General features: G+C 42.9%; 1 pseudogene; it reads left to right on the forward strand.

The window, feature by feature from the left end:
- Positions 1-21554: 21554 nt before the first annotated feature.
- Positions 21555-21672, forward strand: LOC126089952 (5S ribosomal RNA; annotated as a pseudogene).
- The last annotated feature ends 675 nt before the right edge of the window (positions 21673-22347 follow it).

Raw genomic sequence — 22347 nt, forward strand, 5'->3', positions numbered from 1 at the left:
TGTACCGTGAATATCAGAAATACGGTAAAATTTCAAATCTCCGACATTGCTGCTGCCAGACAAAGATCCTGCAAGAACGGGACCAACGATGGCTGATGAAGTGCAATGCTTTTGCAAATTGCTGCAGATTTCCATGCTGGATTTGGGCAATTCCAGTAGGACAACGCGACACCTCACAAGTCCAGCATTGCTACAGAGTGGCTCCAGGAATACTCTTCTGAGTTTAAACTCCTCATACTTGAACGTTACTGAGCATTCTGCTATGCCTTACAACGTGCTCTTCCGAAGAGATCTCCATCCCCTCGTACACTTACGGGTTAATGGATAGCCCTGCGGCATTCACGGTGTCAGTTCTGTCCAGCACTACTTCAGACATTAGTCGCGTGCAAGCCACGTCATGTTGCGCAATTCTGCGTAGTCGCGGGGGCCCTACACGATATAAGGCAAGTGTACCAGTTTCTTCGGCTCTTCACAGTAGGTGTTCGTTTTTTTCGCGCGCTGTTCGAGATTCGAATAATAGAGAACTATTGTGAAGGTGATTCGATGCACCTTCTGCTAGGCATTTTCAAGTGTGGTTTTGCAGTGTATCCACGTAGTTGTGGATGTAGATACACAGACCGTCCGATAAAGTCTTTCCCTGATTGCATACATTGATAACTCAGGCTAGATGTGAGATATAAATATGAAACTAGTGTCTAATTGTTTACAAACTATCAAAGTTTTTTTCACACATCAGTAAGTTTCCACTTCCATTGTTGCCCAATGACAGCCGGCCGGAGTGGCCGAGCGGTTAAAGGCGCTACAGTCTGGAACCGCACGATCGCTACGGTCGCAGGTTCGAAGCCTGCCTCGGGCATGGATGTGTGTGATGTCCTTTGGTTAGTTAGGTTTAAGTAGTTCTGAGTTCTAGGGGACTTACGACCACAGCAGTTGAGTCCGATAGTGCTCAGAGCCATTTTTTTTCCCAATGACAGTACACGTCGATATGACTTTGCGGTCGAAATGCTAGCACGTATTGAGGACGGTGATGGTTATCTCAGACGAATTGCCTTTTCAGACGAAGCGACCTTTTTCGTCAGTGGAGTAGTGAATCGCCATAATGTGCATATTCGGGGTTCACAACCCCCTGGCGAGGTCATGAAGTGCGCCAGAGGCAGTCCAACGGTGAATGTTTGGTGCGCGCTATTGCACGATCGAATTATCCGGCCATTCTTCTTCGCTGAGGCTACCATGACATCTGCAGTGTATCTGGACATGTTGTAACTGTATGCTGTTCCTCAGCTGCTTCAGTATCACCTCGATGTCTTGTAATAAATAATGTCGTGTGACGAGGGCCTCCCGTCTGGTAGACCGACCGCCTGGTGCAAGTCTTTCGATTTGACGCCACTTTCGGCGACTTGCGCGTCGATGGGGATGAAATGATGATGATCAGGACAACACAACAGCCAGTCCCTGAGCGGAGAAAATCTCCGACCCAGCTGGGAATCGAACACAGGCCCTTAGGATTGACAGTCTGTCGCGCTGACCACTCAGCTACCGGTGGCGGAATCGATGTCTTATTTCAGCAAGACGGTGCACCGCCTCATTGGGGTTTGGACGTCTGTGCCTATCTCGATATGACCTTTCCTGGGCGATGGATTGGTCGTGATGGGCCAACGGTTTGGCCTCCACGCTCTCCTGACATAACCCCATTAGACTTCTTTTTATGGGGTTATGTCAAGGACGAGGTCTACCGAACACGTGTACCAGATCTTGAAACCCTGTGTCAACGGATAACCACAGTCGTTGAATCGATCTCTCCAATGATGTTGGCTAATGTGTGGACGGAAATTGAATATTGCCTACATGTGCTACGTGCTACCAAGAGTGCTCATGTGGAAGTGTTGTGTACATAGTTCCGCGTAGTCAGCGTGTACACAACTTTCCCAATAGAGCGCGCCCCGCTAAGCACAACCGCGCAGGCGCAGAGATCGTCCGTCTCCGCACTACGAGATGGCGCTGTCTTAGAGACGGACCAAATTCTGCTTCCACCGATCTGCGTATTAATATGTAATGCAGCCAATGAGATCGCTGCTAACGTAGAACCTTTTCTTCACGTGAATCACACTCGCGCAGTGATACCTGAACGGGCGAGGTATTATAACGAGTGTACAGACCTCTGATTAGTCAGTCTGCGTCAGTCTGCATTAGTCTGCAGTCCAGTTTCAGTCAGTGCCTAATAAGATTATCATATTCCTGTACATAGCCATGAAGATAAATGTATAGACACTTTGTCATGTACCAGAGATATGTGAGAATAAGATTAACGTACCAAGACCAAAGGAACTTCATATTGTCAATTGTAAACAGCATCAAGAACCAAGTTAAGTTATTTTTATGCTTTTCATTATTTTAATAAACGTGTGTGAAAATTAATCACGTCCTGTTTAAAGTTGGTCACCGTCAATCTGCTACTCTAAGCGTGCAAGTGGCATTTCTATCGCCTGACCTAACGGCAGAAGATAAACACGCCACTCCAAGAACCATGGATCTTGCCGTTGGTGGGGAGGCTTGCGTGCCTCAGCGATACAGATAGCCGTACCGTAGGTGCATCCACAACGGAGGGGTATCAGTTGAGAGACCAGACAAACGTGTGGTTCCTGAAGAGGGGCAGCAGCATTTTCAGTAGTTGCAGGGGCAACAGTCTGGATGATTGACTGATCTGGCATTGTACCACTAACCAAAACGGCCTTGCTGTGCTGGTACTGCGAACGGCTGAAAGCAAGGGGAAACTACGGCCGTAATTTTTCCCGTGGGCATGCAGCTTTACTGTATGGTTAAATGATGATGGCGTCCTCTTGGGTAAAATATTCCGGAGGTAAAATAGTCCCCCATTCCGATCTCTGGGCGGGGACTACTCAGGAGGACGTCGTTATCAGGAGAAAAAAAACTGGCGTTCTATGGATCGGAGAGTGGTATGTCAGATCCCTTAATCTGGCAGGTAGGTTAGAAAATTTAAAAAGGGAAATGGATAGGTTAAAGTTAGATATAGTGGGAATTAGTGAAGTTCGGTGGCAGGAGGAACAAGACTTCTGGTCAGGTGAATACAGGGTTATAAATACAAAATCAAATAGGGGTAATGCAGGAGTCGGTTTAATAATGAATAAAAAAATAGGAGTGCGGGTAAGCTACTACAAACAGCATAGCGAACGCATTATTGTGGCCAAGATAGACACGAAGCCCATGCCTACTACAGTAGTACAAGTTTATATGCCAACTAGCTCTGCAGATGACGAAGAAATTGAAGAAATGTATGATGAAATAAAAGAAATTATTCAGATAGTGAAGGGAGACGAATATTTAATAGTCATGGGTGACTGGAATTCGGTAGTAGGAAAAGGGAGAGAAGGAAACGTAGTAGGTGAATATGGATTGGGGCTACGAAATGAAAGAGGAAGCCGACTGATACAATTTTGCACAGAGCACAACTTAATCATAGCTAACACTTGGTTCAAGAATCATAAAAGAAGGTTCTTTACATGGAAGAAGCCTGGAGATACTGACAGGTTTCAGATAGATTACATAATGGTAAGACAGAGATTTAGGAACCAGGTTTTAAATTGTAAGACATTTCCAGGGGCAGATGTGGACTCTGTTCACAATCAATTGGTTATGAACTGTAGATTAAAACTGAAGAAACTGCAAAAAGGTGGGAATTTAAGGAGATGGGACCTGGATAAACTGAAAGAACCAGAGGTTGTACAGAGTTTCAGGGAGAGCATAACGGAACAATTGACAGGAATGGGGGAAAGAAATACATTAGAAGAAGAATGGGTAGCTTTGAGAGATGAAGTAGTGAAGGCAGCAGAGGACCTATTAGGTAAAAAGACGAGGGCTAGTTGAAATCCTTGGGTAACAGAAGAAATACTGAATTTAATTGATGAAAGGAGAAAATATAAAAATGCAGTAAATGAAGCAAGAAAAAGGAATACAAACGTCTCAAAAACGAGATCGACAGGAAGTGCAAAATGGCTAAGCAGGGATGGCTAGATGACAAATGTAAGGATGTAGAGGCTTATCTCACTAGGGGTAAGATAGATACTGCCTACAGGAAAATTAAAGAGACCTTTGGAGAAAAGGTATGTATGAATATCAAGCGCTCAGATGGAAATCCAGTTCTAAGCAAAGAAGGGAAAGCAGAAAGGTGGAGAGAGTATATAGAGGGCCTATACAAGGGCAATGTACTTGAGGACAATATTATGGAAATGGAAGAGGATGTAGATGAAGATGAAATGGGAGATACGATACTGCGTGAAGAGTTTAACAGAGCACTGAAAGACCTGAGTCGAAACAAGTCCGCGGGAGTAGACAACATTCCATTAGAACTACTGACGGCCTTGGGAGAGCCAGTCCTGAAAAAAATCTACCATCTGGTGAGCAAGATGTATGAGACAGGCGAAATACCCTCAGACTTCGAGAAGAATATAATAATTCCGATCCCAAAGAAAGCAGGTGCTGACAGATGTGAAAATTACCGAACAATCAGTTTAATAAGTCACGGATGCAAAATATTAACGCGGATTGTCGACAGACGAATGGAAAAACTGGTTGAAGCTGACCTCGGGGAAGATCAGTTTGGATTCCGTGGAAATAGTGGCACACGTGAGGCAATACTGACCCTACGACTTATCTAAGAAGCTAGATTAAGGAAAATCAAACCTACGTTTCTAGCGTTTGTAGACTTAGAGAAAGCTTTTGACAATGTTGACTGGAATACTCTCTTTCAAATTCTGAAGGTGGCAGGGGTAAAATACAGGGAGCGAAAGGCTATTTAGAATTTGTACAGAAACCAGATGGCGCTTATAAGAATCGAGTGGCATGAAAGGGAAGCAGTGGTTGGCAAGGGAGTGAGACAGGGTTGTAGCCTCTCCCCGATGCTATTCAATCTGTATATTGAGCAAGCGCTAAAAGAAACAAAAGAAAAGTTCGGAGTAGGTATTAAAATCCATGGAGAAGAAATAAAAACTTTGAGGTTCGCCGATGACATTGTTAATTCTGCCAGAGACAGCAAAGGACTTGGAAGAGCAGTTGAACGGAATGGACAGTTTCTTGAGAGAAGGGTATAAGATGAACATCAACAAAAGCAAAACAAGGATAATGGATTGTAGTCGAGTTAAGTCGGGTGATGCTGAGGGTATTAGATTAGGAAATGAGACACTTACAGTAGTAAAGGAGTTTTGCTATTTGGGGATGAAAATAACTGATGATGGTCGAAGTAGAGAGGATATAAAATGAAGACTGGCAATTGCAAGGTAAGCGTTACTGAAGAAGAGAAATTTGTTAACATCCAGTATTGATTTAAGTGTCAGGAAGTCATTTCTGAAAGCATTTGTATGGAGTGTAGCCTTGTATGGAAGTGAAACATGGACGAAAACTAGTTTGGACAAGAAGAGAATAGAAGCTTTCGAAATGTGGTGCTATAGAAGAATGCTGAAGATTAGATGGGTAGATCACATCACTAATGAGGAGGTATTGAATAGAATTGGGGAGAAGAGGAGCTTGTGGCACAACTTGACTAGAAGAAGGGATCGGTTGGTAGGACATGTTCTGAGACATCGAGGGATCACCAATTTAGTATTGGAGGGCAGCGTGGAGGGTAAAAATCGAAGAGGGAGACCAAGAGATGAATACACTAAGCAGATTCAGAAGGATGTAGGCTGCAGTAGGTACTGGGAGATGAAAAAGCTTGCACAGGATAGAGTGGCATGGAGAACTGCATGAAACCAGTCTCAGGACTGAAGACCACAACAACAGATGTGCTACGTGCTAGCAAGGGTGCTCATGTGGAAGTGTGTGGGGAAAAAACTTTGATAGTTTGTGAATAATTAGACGCCAGTTTCATATTTGTATCTTACTTCTAGCCTGAGTTTTCAATTTATGTAATCAGGGAAAGACTTTTCGGACACCCTGTAGATGTAGCTCGCATAAATGGGTGTTACAAGTGGTACAGTGCAAAGTGCCGCCGGCCACGCAGATTGGTGGCGGCAGGGCGGCCGGCCAGCACGCGGCCCTCCGCCCCCCGCCTCCAGCCTCCAGCAGCGCGGCCCTGCGCCTTCCGCCTCCGCCCTCGCCTCGCGCCACCAGTGCCGCGTGGCGCGCGCGCCGCCGCCGCCGCCGCCGTCGCCGCCGCCTCGCGTCTGCAGCCACCGGTGGCGCGCAGCGGCCAGTCTGCCGCCAGACAGCGTCATGAGCTGGCGGTGGTGAGCCGTGAGCCGTGAGCCGCTCCGGACCGCGACGCGAGCCAAGGGCAAGGGCGCTGCCGGCATGTCGCGCGTCTCCCGCCCGCTCCCGCATCCTCCGCTGCTGCTGCTGCTGCTGCTCTCGCTCCTGCTGGTCGCCGCTCCGGCCCGCGCGCACTGGTGGTGAGTACCGACCGACCGCCACTCCTCCCCCGCCGTCCAGACTCTGCACACCAACAGTGTCTCCGGTCTCTAAACGCTGTGCGAGCTGCAGCGACACACCACTTGCGATTCCTCAAAATTTCCCAAAGAACAGCTACTAAACTTTGTTATTTTGCACTATAACATTTGATGCGGGTTACTACTTTGTACGAAATTCAAGTATTTTCGAGTTAGAGTGTCATGCTGCCCTCCACCATACCCCTGCCCCAAGCCCCCCTGAAGTTAAGGTTGTGGAGACAGACTCATGTGCAGCGTAGCCCGAGCTCTTGGTTTCTGTGGGATATGGTAGATAATTGCTTGTGTTTTGACGAAGCCAGCGAATGTGAAAGTAAATCAAAAGTTCTCGTAGCGGAGAATCGCATCATATTTAACGCATCTGACCATATTTAACACGCTATAGGTTAGAAAAAGTGAAATTGCATTGTAAATATAGACAACATTCATTATCTAACAGACAAGTTTCCAAAGAATATTTTAGTGCATACACTACGGAAAATGCAAGGTACCGGTGGCAACTGCATAACTTCTACCGTATTTTATTTTTAACATCCTGTTACCCAGACATGTTTCAGCAGTCTGGCCTAATTTAGTGTCTTTTTTTAATTATTTAATACGCTGTCACAGTTTGATTAAATGGCAGCTGCAGCGTGTGAGACATTAAGTTTCACTTGGCAAATAGTTTGTCACGATATTTCGCGCTTTCTTTTACATTCTGCGATAGCTGGGACGTGTAGAATGTTGCGACACACATTTTCCATGACATTATCAACGACAGGTAGGTGGTTCTTTACTGTCTCAAAAACAATACGCTTTACTTGTGGTTCTATAAGCCGAAAGGAGGTTGAGTGTTGCGGCAAGAGGTGTGATATTCGTAACTGTAGCATCACCAGACACTGCGTGAAATGTAACCAATCTCTACTAATACTTCCCAGTATCTTGTAAATTCATTTATTAGAAAAACTTACATCTTCAGAATTTAACAAAACAGGTGTCGGAGGGGGGAAACACAAATGGTGTAAAATGAAGAGTTCTCTCCGAAACGCATTGTGAACGTGTAAAATTCTACAATGGTTGGTTACGGTGTGTTTACAATGTAATGTTTGAATGTGCTCTACGTTACAACCATGAATGGCGAAGACAATTAGATATCACGCATCCTAGGCGTCACAACATTTTAATTGTAATTTACCAGCACTTCTGTAACCAAAACAATAACTGATTAAGTAACGCTCAAGAAATATTACAGTCAGTTCGCCATTCGTTTAGCGAGAAAGCTATTACTAGTTTCTTAGCCGTCAACAATTAGTTTCGTGTGTTTGCGCTCTGTAATGCTTGATATCATTGCTTTTCAGGATGAATTATGTATTGAACGAAAATGTAAGCAATATGAAGTTGAGAAGAAAAACACTAAAAGCTTTCCACTAATAAACAAATTTAGGTACACCGTTGTCAGGAAATCCACACCGTACTTATTTCTGATCATCGCATTTACTGATTTACGCTTGGATCTAACTTCGTGAGCGTCTAAAGTTTTGTCTTATAAAAATCCTGGATACAAATAACAAAGACATTTTCTCCCTATATTCATTGCATTAATTTGCCCAATCGGCTACGTGAAATTGTGTTTTGTAATACTTTGCGTTGTAAACACGTAAACACGCTCAGGAAATTTGTTGATCACTTACCGTATCGTAACGTTAAGCAAAAAATGTTGAATAACTGTACAGACGCGCAACCATGACGTAAATGTCGTACAGTGACAAAACCTGCGGTAGTTTCCACTTCTCTTAGACTTCAAATATCGTGCTTTTACGGTCAAAGTAATATTACACACATTCCTGCGACTAAACATTTTTCACCTTCTTGCGCAAACGACAAAAACGCTATTTAAGCGTCAGAAAACAAAATTGTATTGAACAAATGGGATATCTGTGTGCACAACCTACTGAGTGATAAACCACTGACAGATTCTTTTTTATCAAGCTGCCACGTCACCGAAGTACATGATTCAGTGCCCCTACAGTATCTATTATTCCTTCTCATCTGCTTCTGACAGTCACAACGGCCGATTCAGTTCAAATAATCTGGTAACGACTTGCAATAATCAAGGAAAGTAATTGAGATCGACATGTTTCTTTATATTCATTGCATTATATTTCTGACTTCTTTCATGGAGGAGTGTTCTCTTTCACCATCTTGCACGCTCTGGACTTTTAACGGTAGAGAAAGCTTGCTGTTAGATTCTGGAATAGTCGTACTATCAGTGATTTTCATCTTGCTTATATATTCTCAGCTGTAATCACATCTTCAACACGCTTAGGAATTCAACGCTCCGCCTTCTCTGAGTTTTGGTAGCTTACGTTTTTTTTTTGTCGACAGATGTTGAAACAGTTAAAATCATAGACGTGTTTTACTGTCTGTTCGCGCTCTACACTATTGTGTCTTAGATCGTAGTCTTGACATTTAAATCCGAAAGAAAATATGATATGAAAAGAATCCCCTTTTCGCACTTCATGTGGCTCAGGTTATAGTGTACCACAGCCTTAATTAATTCTGTAGTGTGTTCATTAAAAGTTACTAGGCCGAAACTTTTACTGTTACTATTTTATACTTGTCTATGATTACTAAGCGTCTGCGATGGATGCAGTATAAGTCTTACATATCAGCAAGTGATGCCGTTGGATTGACTGTCTAAAAGGGAATCAATTTTTTTAATAACCTTCAAAACACTTTGAGATTCGCCTGGAAGTTAGACAAAGATCATTAGGAAGATTACGTAGTCGCAAGGTTCTCTTCTACAATCGGTTGTGTCTGCAAGCCTGAATTCATAATTTGTTATAATTTATCGAACAATGCGGTCTATACATATGTCAAACTTTCTTACACTACATAATAACATGATGCATGGAGTGATAAAGAACTAACTCGGTACCTAAAAAAATTGTGTCGCTAGGAAGCAAACTACATTAAAATTTTATCAAATTATCAGAATTCGATTGGTTCAATCATTTAGGAAGACGACGACAGTCTTTGTTGCATATTTAGAAGCAGATAACAATGGACAGCGATGACTATTGTCTCAAAATACAACAATTCAATTATTCTAGGACCACATTTTAAAATACAACATTTGAACCTCTTCCATCTTCTTGTGACCATGCTTGTAAGACGTTAATTTTAGTTTCTTGTAGTAGTGGGGTTTCCATGAAAGATCTACATATTTATTGTGGCAACAATTAGATTCAGCTGTACTAGCATACGGCTGTCAGTCTTCATGCTTTACGCAAGTGAATATAGTAAAAAAGATTTGCGATTCCTTACCAATTCGCACTGAGATTTAGATTTTTAGTTTCATTTTCGTTCAGGGATCCTGTTGTCTGTTACCGTAAAATGTCAGTAGTGCTACGAATGAAACTCATGGTGTATACCATTCCCTATCTCTAGGACTACATGCATTTCAAAGGAATGCAGGTGTAATTCCAAAGCACAGCAAAAAAATACAGCAGAAGAAAATTTCACTTAATACTCCTCACGCACGTTTTGAAACATCCGAACTATGTCGTTCACAAGCTAGTCTGCACAGTTTACAAGAAAAGCATCAAATGTACCACAGACACGCATTTACAATGTGCCCGGTTACTACCAGATCTGAGGTCAGGAAAAAAGAGAGTTTTTCTGAGAGCCCAATGTTTGCTGATTACGGTGTCGTTGTGGGTGAGTCCGGAGAATTTCGAGTTGCGGCTGTGGGCCTGAAGGGAGGGAGGCGGGAAGGACGAGTTGCTAGCTTCTCTAACCGTAACAGGTTTTCCAGGTCAGCGCTGGGCATCATTATGGTAATGACTTCTAAGTAGCTACAAATGAAGATGCGGATCGGGCAAAAAGGAGTAAAAGGGGTTAAGTAACATTCCCTTTCCGTTTTATCGCCCTGTAGAAATCTGAGGATGCATTTATGCGCATTAAGAGTGAACGTATACAATACGAAAGATTAGCAGCGCCAACGAACTGTGACGCCTGCGCTTTTTCATATGCTGAAACCAAAGTTAAGAAAAACGTTATTTGCCATTTCTCTCTTAGGGTCTGATGGGTGCGAAACTATAAAGCAGTAAGTTTCCTTTAATTAACGTCTGTGGCCACAAAAACTTTTTGTTAACAGATTACTGGTTTCGGTCTATAATGACCATCATCAGATTTGTCTTATAAAAGCCACTATGGCTGCAGTACATTAGGACTATGTTTTTATAGAACAGATCTCATGATGGTAATTATAGACCGAAACCGGAGATCTGCTAACAAAAAGTTTCTGACCATAGACGTAAATTAAAGGAAACTTTTTGTATATACGGGTCACTGTTTTATTTGCGATAGTGTCGCAGCTTGTGATACTATAAAGCAGTATGTCGAATCAGAGACGGAAGTTTTTCCTATTAGCTGTTAGCCAGAAACAACGATTCAGCATTCATAATTGAGTAGCGAATAGTAGCTGTTAGATAGTGTTACTGAAATGAAAGAGTTCTTTCTTTTTTTTTTTTTTCAGACTACCATATCGAAGGGTTTGAAGCAGTGGTTGAAGTGAACAATGGTCGTTTCGAAAATGTATTGTTTCTCACGAACAAAGGGAAGGTATTCCGTTGCCAACAATCAGTATTACGCTTAACCATGAAGCAAAACGAAACTATTACTTGGAGAGAAAATTAAAAGTTTTTGAGAAATCTTTAAAACAACCTATACTTTGCTTTATTTGAAAAATATCCAAAATTTACGATGTGTGAACGAAAATCGTAATTGATTAGATACATTTGTACTCGTCATGTCAGCCTGTTTTGGAGTGCATACATCTGCAGAAAAGTAATGACGATATTAGGACACAAAGATATCTATGTGCTGCACGTAATCGGCGTTTAGGTTCTTGACAATGCTAGTAATTCATTTTGAATTGTTCGAGAAACTTGAATACGACGGCACTGCATAAGAAGAGATAAGAATAAAAGAAGTACAGAAATGTGTTACTAGTATGTACTGATAAATTTACCATACAGTTATTGCCTCGAAGAAACTTTAATGCCCAAATAAATGTCATGGGAGATTATAATTGTAAAAGGTAAACGTTAATATTGACAAATCATAAGAAAAATACAAATTTATTATTCAACTTTTGTATTGATAGATGGAAATCATATAGGTTGTTAACTAAGCGAAAAATCACGAGACGGCGGCTAATACAAAATAACACATGAACTCATCAAGTTATTAATATCGTTTGGTTTAAACTTATACCATCAGCCTTGTTTTCAGACTAAATTATGGGAACTGAGTTCCCATACCGGAAGTTAAATTTGTTTATCAGCTAGGACTGAATTATCGTGGAAAAACCCGTGATGCGTGACTAAAGAATTTCTCAGTACTGGCAGATTTAACAAACAGATTAAGAAAAAAGTCACTGCTGACTTTTTCTTCCAGAGACACTGGAACAAGTTTTTTCGACATGACAAGATGGTGGGACGGGTCCGCGAGCAACATATGAAATAAAGCGCAATTTTCTAATTCCTCTCTATACGGAGTTCAAGAACGCAGCAGCAACATCGGCGTTACAGTTTCTACAAACTACTCGTTTACCGGTCGTGTTGAAAAACTGTGGAAAAACTGTTCTTGACAGACAGTAGGTGTACGTGGATACGTGTTGTAAGACTGTTGCTAATATCCTCACCTCCTCCTGCTGACGGTACAGCGGGGTTGTTCGGGTTGGTATGATTTCGGACGACGTAACGAAGACGAGATTAGCGTGACGTAACGAAGACGAGAGTAATGTGCGTCGAAGTTCAGATATTCCGGTAAAGGAACCGTAGTTGCGGTGATTGGCAATATATTTCTGTACTTCACAAAATTATTTCGATTCGCCGACCGGGGTGGCCGAGCGGTTCTAGGCGCTACAGTCTGGAACCACAAGACCGCTACGGTCGCAGGTTCGAATCCTGCCTCGGGCATGGATGTTTGTGATGTCTTTAGGTTAATTAGGTTTAAGTAGTTCTAAGTTCTAGGGGACTGACGACCTCAGAAGTTAAGTCACATAGTGCTCAGAGCCATTTGAACCTAATTCTATTAAATGTTATTGAACCATGTCGGATCTTGTGAACTCCGCGATTCACTGTTCGTGAATAACGCAACCAGCCACAAATGCTTTTAAATTGTTTATTTCACTGTAATTTATGTTGTTATGTCAATGTCATTGTCATATGTTCATATATTTCACGTAAAAAGGGTACAATACTTACTCAATGATTACTTGTTGAAACGTCTTAAAATTTATCCAACGCAGAGAATTGTGTTACTCCTACTTAGAAAAGTAATAGAGCACTGAAAATTGTTACTAGGAAACACGCTCTTCCAAGAAAGAAAATGTAGTTTGCTGACTGCAATCAGAATATTCACTTCTCAGCTCAAGTCATTACTGTGGTGATATGAATCATATCTAAGCTAGAAGTCACTCACAAACAAAAAATGTTTCTCGACGTAAGCAATACGAATAAAAGGATTCTCTTGTTCCCTTAAAAAGAGGACTATTGTTTCCAATATTTGTCAAGCTTAGTATAATTTTTTATAATATCTACCCTTTACGTCTACGTTTGTATAATCTGTGTAGCTTCTTACAGTGTGTGGCGGAGGTTACTTTGTGTACCAGTGTCATTTCCCCCGTTTCCTGTTCGAGTCGCGTATTGTTAGCGAGAAGAACGGCTGCTGGTAAGACTCCGTGTGCGCTAGAATTCCTAGATTTTTTTGTCTTTCCGAAAGATTACGTAGGAGGAAGCGATATATTGGTTGACGCTACTAGGAAAGTAAAATCTAGGAACTTCAACAGCAGACCACATACAGCGTGATGCAGAACGTCTCTCTTGCGGCGTGTGACACTGGAATTGGCTGGACATTTGCATGACGTTCCAGCGCTAAATGAATCTGTACTACTCTTCTTTGAATGTTCTCTATTTCCTCTATCAGTCCTAACTGATACGAATACCACACTGACGAGTAATATATGAAAGAGATCTCTGTTCCAGGGCAAACGAGAATTTTGTAAGCTACAAGCCCTTGCTACAAGAAGCGTGGAGTACAGCAGATAGCTGCCGATATTTCATTGTTAACAGACTGAAAAATAAATAAAAATAATTAAACAAATAAATTTGGTATCTGAAGATGAAACTGGAGATTCGAAATCGTTACGGACTGTGTGTGAATATCAGGAAGTTGCTGTGACTAATCACTGTTTTTGTTTCCAGTGAGAGATTACTCCTATCGTGTTTTTCGAAGGAAATTTTCACCATTTCATCGCAGATTTGAATTCGTGTATATAATTTGAAATCTCAGAAAAACTCCGATTTGCCTGAATGACATACGCTGCTTCGACGACCTACATCTACAATTATACTCCGCTAGCCACCAAGCGGTGGGTGGCGGAGGGCACAATTCGCGCCAAAGTCATATTCCCCCCCTGTTCCAATCGCTGATCGCGCGAGGGAAAAACGACTGTCTGAACGCCTCAGTACGAGCTCATATTTCCCGTATGTTTCAAAGATGATCATTCCGCGATTTGAAACTTGGTGGTAGTAATATATGCTCTACATCCTCGGTGAAGATTGGATTTCGGAATTTAGTGAGCAGCCCCTTCTGTTTAGCGCGTCGTCTATCTGCAAGTGTGTCCCACTTCACACTTTCTATGAGATTTGTAACGCTCTCGCGATGGCTGAATGTACCAGTCACGACTCTTGCCGCTCTTCTTTTGACCTTCTCAATTTCTTGAATCAGACCCAACTGATAAGGGTCCCACACGGACGAACAATACTCCAAGACCGGGCGAAGTAACGTATTGTAAGCTATTTCCTTTGTTGAAGGACTGCATCGCTTCAGGATTCTACCACTAAACCGCAATCTAGAGTTCGCCTTCCCGTTACTTTTGTAATCTGATCATTCCATTTGAGATCATTTCGAATAGTCACACCCAGATACTTGACTGATGTTACCGCTTCCAAAGACTGATCATTTATTTTGTACTCATACATTAGTGGGGATTTTCGCCTTATTATACGCAGTAGGTTACACTTACTAATACTGAGAGATAACTGCTAGTCATTACACCACGCATTTACACATCATTAAGGCTTAATGGTATGAAATAAATGAATACAAATCTGCAGTCAAATGGCGGACATTTCTTTCAGAAAGTTTTACATGACAGTGGTCTCTCACGAAAAGTAATCAACTGCTATCGTAACCTGTGAACATATGCGATTATTTCAGTGTCCTACGATCAGCGGAATAGTTCCGTAAGTTGTGGAATATCATTTAAAACTAGAGATGGTTCAAATGGCTCTGAGCACTATGGGACTTAACTGCTGCCGGCCGGGGTGGCCAAGCGGTTAAAGGCGCTACGGTCTGGAACCGCGTGACCGCTGCGGTCGCAGGTTCGAATCCTGCCTCGGGCATGGATGTGTGTGATGTCCTTAGGTTAGTTAGGTTTAAGTAGTTCTAAGTTCTAGGGGACTGATGACCATAGAAGTTTAAGTCCCATAGTGCTCAGAGCCATGAACTTAACTGCTGTGGTCATCAGTCCCCTAGAACTTAGAACTACTTAAACCCAACTAACCAAAGGACATCACACACACATCCATGTCCGAGGCAGGATTCGAACCTGCTACCGTAGCGGTCGCGCGGTTCCAGACTGTAGCGCCTAGAACCGCTCGGCCAGACAGGCCGGCCTAAAAACTACAGATTATCGTATAGTTTGAAGATTGCATAGTACGCATACATTGAGCGACAACAGAGGTGAAATTTTATCTCGGTAGTCGTTGGCACGTTGTGTAATTAGTCACGTCAGAAATCCATATCGCAGAACTTGTATTTACGTGTCGAGGTTGAGAGGAATGGGATGGCTCGGTGGCGACCACAGTGGGAACGTGATGGGGAAAGAGGTCAGTAGCGGAGAAGGACGACCTACCCACAATGATGCAGGCGCTTTAACGGCGCTGCGTAGTAACACGTACAAAGGGACCAGGCACCTGCGCCGTGCAGCAGCGTATACAAACTCTTCCGCGAAGTGAAAAAATTACCCGTGCTGATTTGTCGCGTAAACCTTCCCCGCGGCGGCGGCGGCGGCGGCTTTGAAGCTCCTTTGACTTGCAGAGGCGCCCTGGCGATCGTCTGCGCGCCGCCGACCTGGCCAGGAAGCTCTCTACTATATCGCCTCTGCCGCCGGCCAGAGATAACGGCGCGATAGCAGAAGGCGACGCCAGCGCTCCCCGCACCCAAAGAACGCCGCCTCCATTCAGCGCCAGGGCCGCGACCGATCTCGCGCGGCGTGGGAGTCCACGCCAAACAGTGGATCAACGCAGTTTCGTTCTCCATCGTAATGAAATGAAGTGCCAACAGAAACTCCCAAGCGTTTTCCAGTTTGTGAACACGTTATTTCGGCAGACCATGCGACTTTCATTGAATGCTGCTCTACATACACTACTGGCCATTAAAATTGCTACACCATGAAGAAATGCAGAAGATAAACGGATATTCATTCGACAAATATATTATACTAGAACTGACTTGAGATTACAATTTCACGCAATTTGGGTGCATAGATCCTGAGAAATCAGTTCCCAGAACAACCACCTCTGGCCGTAATAACGGCCTTGATACGCCTGGGCATTGAGTCAAACAGAGCTTGGATGGCGTGTACAGGTACAGCTGCCCATGCAGCTTCAACACGATACCACAGTTCATCAAGAGTAGTGACTGGCGTATTGTGACGAGCCAGTTGCTCGGCCACCATTGACTAGTCGTTTTCAGTTGGTGAGAGATCTGGAGAATGTGCTGGCCAGGGCAGCAGTCGAACATTTTCTGTATCCAGAAAGGCCCGTACAGGACCTGCAACATGCGGTAGTGCATTATCCTGCTGAAATGTAGCCTTTCGCAGGGATCGAATGAAGGGTAGAGCCACGGGTCGTATCACATCTGAAATGTATCGTCCACTGTTCAAAGTGCCGTCAATGCGAACAAGAGGTGACCGAGACGTGTAACCAATGGCACCCCATACCACCATTCCAGGTGATACGCCAGTATGGCGATGACGAATACACGCGTGTAACGTTGTTGCTTTTATTTGTGGTGTAAGGGGTGCTGATAGACAGTAAAAGCGGTTTAAAAGCTGTGAGCTATCTGGGGAAGTTAACCTTGCATTACTGTGCAACTGTTTCACCAGGTATCCAGTCTAGCTTACCAAATTCCCAACCAGACCAGCATTAATTATAATCTTTTAATAGTCATACGACAACCGGTGATATATATATATATATATATAAAAGAGAATTTAAATAAAAAGAAATAAATCAGTTTATATTTGGAAATTTATTTTAACATTGATCATTGAAATTTCAGCATATTAAATTTGATTCATAACTAAACTGGTGCCTTATTTAGGATTGTGGAAAATGTGAGTTTGTAATCTTACGGAACACATCAAATATGGAGCCAAGATTGGGAGACTGCATACAACACTGCATTCATAAAATAACACACGAAGAACGTTGAAACATATGCAAGAGGAAATTAACCACAACCAACCGATTCAATTTTCACCCAAAGAAGTTACGTTCGTAGCACAATCCTGTCCGTCATGTAATTACCACACACTGGTATACTAAATTCATACTAACTCTCTGTGAAATCTTCCTGAAAAGAATAGCTGAGGGCTACTTTGATGATTACACCACATGCTTCACGTGGTCAACTTGGTTTACACAAAGAGTGTAACTCCACAATAGCTTTGATAATTAAAATAAATCAGATCGAAAAGCAATTTACAACAGAAAAACCTCGAACTGGTTACTATCGTCTTACTATTAACCTGATGGGTCAAACAATTGTATAAGCACGTGGTACTGGTCTCACAAAGTACACCCCACGTGGGTTGAACATAAAGAAAAGTTGCTATATTGAAAAATATTGTCAAGACAAGACGTTATAATCTCACGCACATTCGCATTGAAGATTGATGATGCTAGTTAGAGTTACTGATCAACACGTGGTTCCACTTTACTCATATAGTAGTGACAAAGCAACTACTGGAAGATATTCTGAACTTCACACTCGAAATACACTGAGTTGCAACTTAAGATAACATTAGATATTTTAGAGCTAACCCTGAAATAAAGGTAATTAAATTTTCAGTTAGGCTGAACTTAAGAAATCCGTTGTCCTACGGACTTAGCAGACACGCGCTTAGCCGGAGATCTTACCACTTCAGACGCTCGCCACGGACAGACTGCCTTGGTCCCTTCGTGAGGGTGGCTCACAAATACCAACGGAAGTGGCCAGAGGGGCAGCTTCCTATACCAACATGACAAGGGACGGACAGGACCATACTAAGGATAGAAACCTCTTTGCTTTTAGAAAGCGTAGCTACCTGTTCCGACGTTGGTCCTACTGTTCTCTAGCACACAGGCTTGTCTGCTACCCTCAAGCATGCAACTAGAAATACATTTGCTCATTCATCCTCTCACACAGAAGGGAAGGGGGATGACGGTATCTTATCGTATACAGTATATAAAAGAAAGCGGATGTAGGTTCCGTATAAGACTGTGTGACATGAATTACATATAAACTGTGTTTTAAAGTGTAGTAGTGTGACAGATCGTTCCTGTTTATGTGTAAAAGTAACACGTTTCACTACTCAGTCTCCTCCCAGATAGTCAGAAACGCCACAGTAAATTTAGAATAGGAATTTATGCCGTAAATGACAACAGAATTAAGAAATTAACATGAAAGGAATCCAACAGAGACCTTTCACGCTTCCAATGTGCGTTCACCGCGATATCGCCAAACAGGGATGCGACCATCATGATGCTGTAAACAGAACCTGGATTGAAACTTACTGGCAGATTAAAACTATGTGCCCGACCGAGACTCGAACTCGGGACCTTTGCCTTTCGCGGGCAAGAGCACTTGAAGGGTGAAGGGTAACTACAGCCATGGTCTCCAAGCTGATAGTCCATGCGGCTGCAAACGTCGTCGAACTGTTCGTGCAGGTGGTTGTTGTCTTGCAAATGTTCCCATCTGTTGACTCATGGATCGAGACGTGTCTGCACGATCCGTTACAGCCATGCGGATAAGATGCCTGTCATCTCGACTGCTAGTGATACGAGGCCGTTGGGATCCAGCACGGCGTTCCGTATTACTCTCCTGAACCCATCGATTCCATATTCTGCTAACAGTCATTGGATCTCGACCAACACGAGCAGCAATGTCGCGATACGATAAACCGCAATCGCGATAATCTAGAATCCAACCTTTATCAAAGTCGGAAACGTGGTGGTACGCATTTCTCCTCCTTGCACGAGGCATCACAACAACATTTCACCAGGCAACGCCGGTCAACTGCTGTTTGTGTATGAGAAATCGGTTGGAGACTTTCCTCATGTCATCAAGTTATAGGTATCACCACCGGCGCCAACCTTGTGTGAATGCTCTGAAAAGCTAATCATTTGCATATCACAGCATCTTCTTCCTGTCGGCTAAATTTCGCGTCTGTAGCACGTCATCTTCGTGGCTTAGGAATTTTAATGGCCAGTAGTGTATTAAAGTGAGGCAAATGCATGACACTCTTTCCAACACACTTACTGAGTCTCAGTAAATAACACTCGGAGTGTTCTACCAGTCAACCAACTCTTCGACGATAGAAATCCGCTCCTTGGTCGCGGAGACATTCAAGAACCACTGTGAGAACTCATCGTGGTTGGAATATCTCTTTCGCCACAGATGTTCTTCCCTGGACGTTGTTTTCTGTGGTTTATGATGGCGTTCCCTCCCGATCAGCGTCACCCACGCCTGTTAGGCCTTGGTCAAACTGATCGCACTAGGATTGCTGTTATTTCTTTAAAATGTGTTATTATCGGCCTTCGATAAATCAAAGGAAGTATCGATATATCGACGGAAAAGGTGTCGACATGCTGGCCTATAAAAAAGTCGGTTGCACATTGTACATGTTCCGCCCGTTTTAGAGCTGTATATTTGAGTATTGATGTATTATTATTCTGTACATCAACAAGCTAGCATCCTGTTTATCCCCCTCAGAGTAAGAACTGAAAGGAAAACGATGCGCGTTCACGCTTAGCGATAAGCATTTTGCTAACCATGGTACCTGCATGTAAGTGAAACAATAAAAGGTGTCGGATGGGTCCGTCGTTCGTTTTCGTTACATATGGGATTAGTCGATAACACTTCATGTCGATCTACCTGTTTTTCTCAATTCTGCCACCGCACCAGCGACCTATCCTACGTCTGTATTTCGTCTCAGACGTCTCTGCACACCGCTGATACAAACCTAGTCATTTACATTTTATTTTTCGTCATTTTCAGCAACTGTTTCTGAAGAATGCCATTGTGAAGAAATAGCACACGAGTCGCGTTAAAGATTGTTTTTCAACTCAACTGTAGTGTTGTTTCCTCCCTTTGGAAATTGTGTTATTCGATGCACACCGCCACCCCAAATGCAATGGTACTTCTTCCTTGTGCCACCTATATTTGCTTCACACAGACAAAGACTGGACGTGATGAAAGCTCAGAACGTAGTTCGACTCCTTCACAAAGTGAAAATAAAATTGTGTTCTACTACAATTTTAAACGAACAATTTCAAATATTTATCGAAAATTGCGAAAAAATATAGTATAATATAAAAATACCGGCACTGGATATTTTCGTTTCGATATCGATATATCAATACATCGAGTGAAATTGTGGCCGCTAAATATCAACATTTTTAAAAAAAATATCAATACATTGATATTTATCAGCAGCCCTAGTTCGCACCATATTGATTTGACGTTGAACCCGTGTGCAATTCTGTCGTTTTGCCAACAAGATTCGTATCGTCCTACGTACGCTTTAGAGTACTTTTCCACTTGCCGAACCATTTCAGTTGCAGTGTGGGTACCTGTTAACACGCACCGCAGTAGAACTGTCTACGCAGGAAACTGGGAACATGCATGTACTCTCTTCTTACAGTGCGCCAGCCTTGTTGCTCAGAAATATCAGCCGGGGACGGCGTGTATAACTTAATTTCAGAAGACACTATGTATATTCACGTCGTACGAAGACAGCTTGAAAATTTCTTAGCCTGGAAGAGAAATGATTTTCTTTCCTCAAGCATTGCATCTTAATGTTAACTTTCCCTATTGTAATTCTTTTCTTTTACTACTGCGTTTTAAAGTAAACATATATGCGCTGGTAAATCTTCTAGGTTATTGGTCGTGGTCCAAGGCGCTTTCCCGTTTCAAACGTTTCGTCCAGGCCCGCTCTGGGCATCTGCAGAGGTGCTCGTCGTACCGCTGAGTCATTTGAATTATCCTACTGCTTAAGGTCGTGTATGTGTTACTTGAGTCACTTCACTGGGTGAAGTGTCACTTCACTGGATGAAAAAAGAACCAAGAACGGGCTGACCCTTTCTCTGCACCTACAACTTTACTGAGTAAACCACTGATAAGTAAGTGCATGGCAGACGGTACATCCCACTCTACCTGATATCTGGGTACATCCCCTCCCCGCACGTGAACGATTGCTTAAATGTTCACTCTTTCTCTTTGCGCTAAATACCTGAGCGATACGTAAGCTTTCGCAGAACCTTTGACGTGTACAAGTGTCTATATCAGCGTTTTCGTCAAGACATCCCATCATGGGCCGCACAAATCAGTGACCATTGGTGCTGCCATTTTTTGTATATTTTCAACCCCCCCCCTCCCCCGATAGTTCTACCTAGTATGGCTACCGATCAGTTGAGGAGGGATCACACGAGTGTTTTTTAAGTCATCCCTTTTGTATAACGACTGCGGTTTACCACTATTGTACCAGTGAATACTTGCCTGCCACCCTCTTAGCATATGAGTCAAAATAGTCATTCCATTTTATATCCTCACAAATTGTGTCAACTAGGTATTTGAAACAGTTAACTAATTCTTGTTGTGGCATGCTGACATTTTAGTCAAATGATGCTACGTTTTTGCCTTTTGTAAGAAGCAACAATATCACATTTCTCGACACTCAAGGCAAGTTGCCAATTTTTGTTCCCCTATGAAATCTCCCGAGGCAACGGCCTTGCCACTGTGTATACACCGGTTCCCGTGAGATCACCAAAGTTAAGCACTGTCGGGCGTGGCCGGCACGTGGATGGGTGACCGTCCAGGCCGCCATGTGCTGTTGCCATTTTTCGGGGTGCACTCAGCCTTGTGATGCCAGTTGAGGAGCTACTTGACTGAATAGTAGCGGCTCTGGTCAAAGAAAACCATCATAACGACCGGGAGAGCGATGTGCTGACCACACGGCGGTCGAATGGTTACGATGGGCCACTTGTGTCCTGAAGGAGTGCTATGAAATCCTATGAAGCTCTTAGGGGATATTTGTGTAGATTTTATCAGATAGCAGTTTATTACAGGTACATGCATCAGCTGCAAAACATCTTATTATCTATTAATATTGTCTGTCAGGTCAGTAATACACTAAATAAACAAGGTGCCCAACATACCACCTGGGAAACGCCGTAAGTTCCTTGCACCCCTTCCATGGCTCTCCATCCAAGGTAATATGTCGCGTCCTCCCTATCAATGATCCTTCAATTTACAAATTTCGCTTCGTACCCCACATGATCGTACTTTCGGTTAGCAAGCATTCCGGAAGTCAAGAAACACTGCATGCATCTCACTGCGTGATATCTTGTGAGAAAAGTTAGGTTTCACACGGGCGACGAAAGGCAGGAAGGATGATTAGGGTAAGACACGAGTGTGTGCTGAAAAGTAATGCCTCAGAAATTTTTATATGAAAACTCTTAACCCTTCTAAATAACATTCTACATCTTTATTCTTCATGTCTACGCATTTCCTA

Source organism: Schistocerca cancellata, chromosome 6 (genome assembly GCF_023864275.1).
Source record: "Schistocerca cancellata isolate TAMUIC-IGC-003103 chromosome 6, iqSchCanc2.1, whole genome shotgun sequence".
Lineage (NCBI taxonomy): Eukaryota > Metazoa > Arthropoda > Insecta > Orthoptera > Acrididae > Schistocerca > Schistocerca cancellata.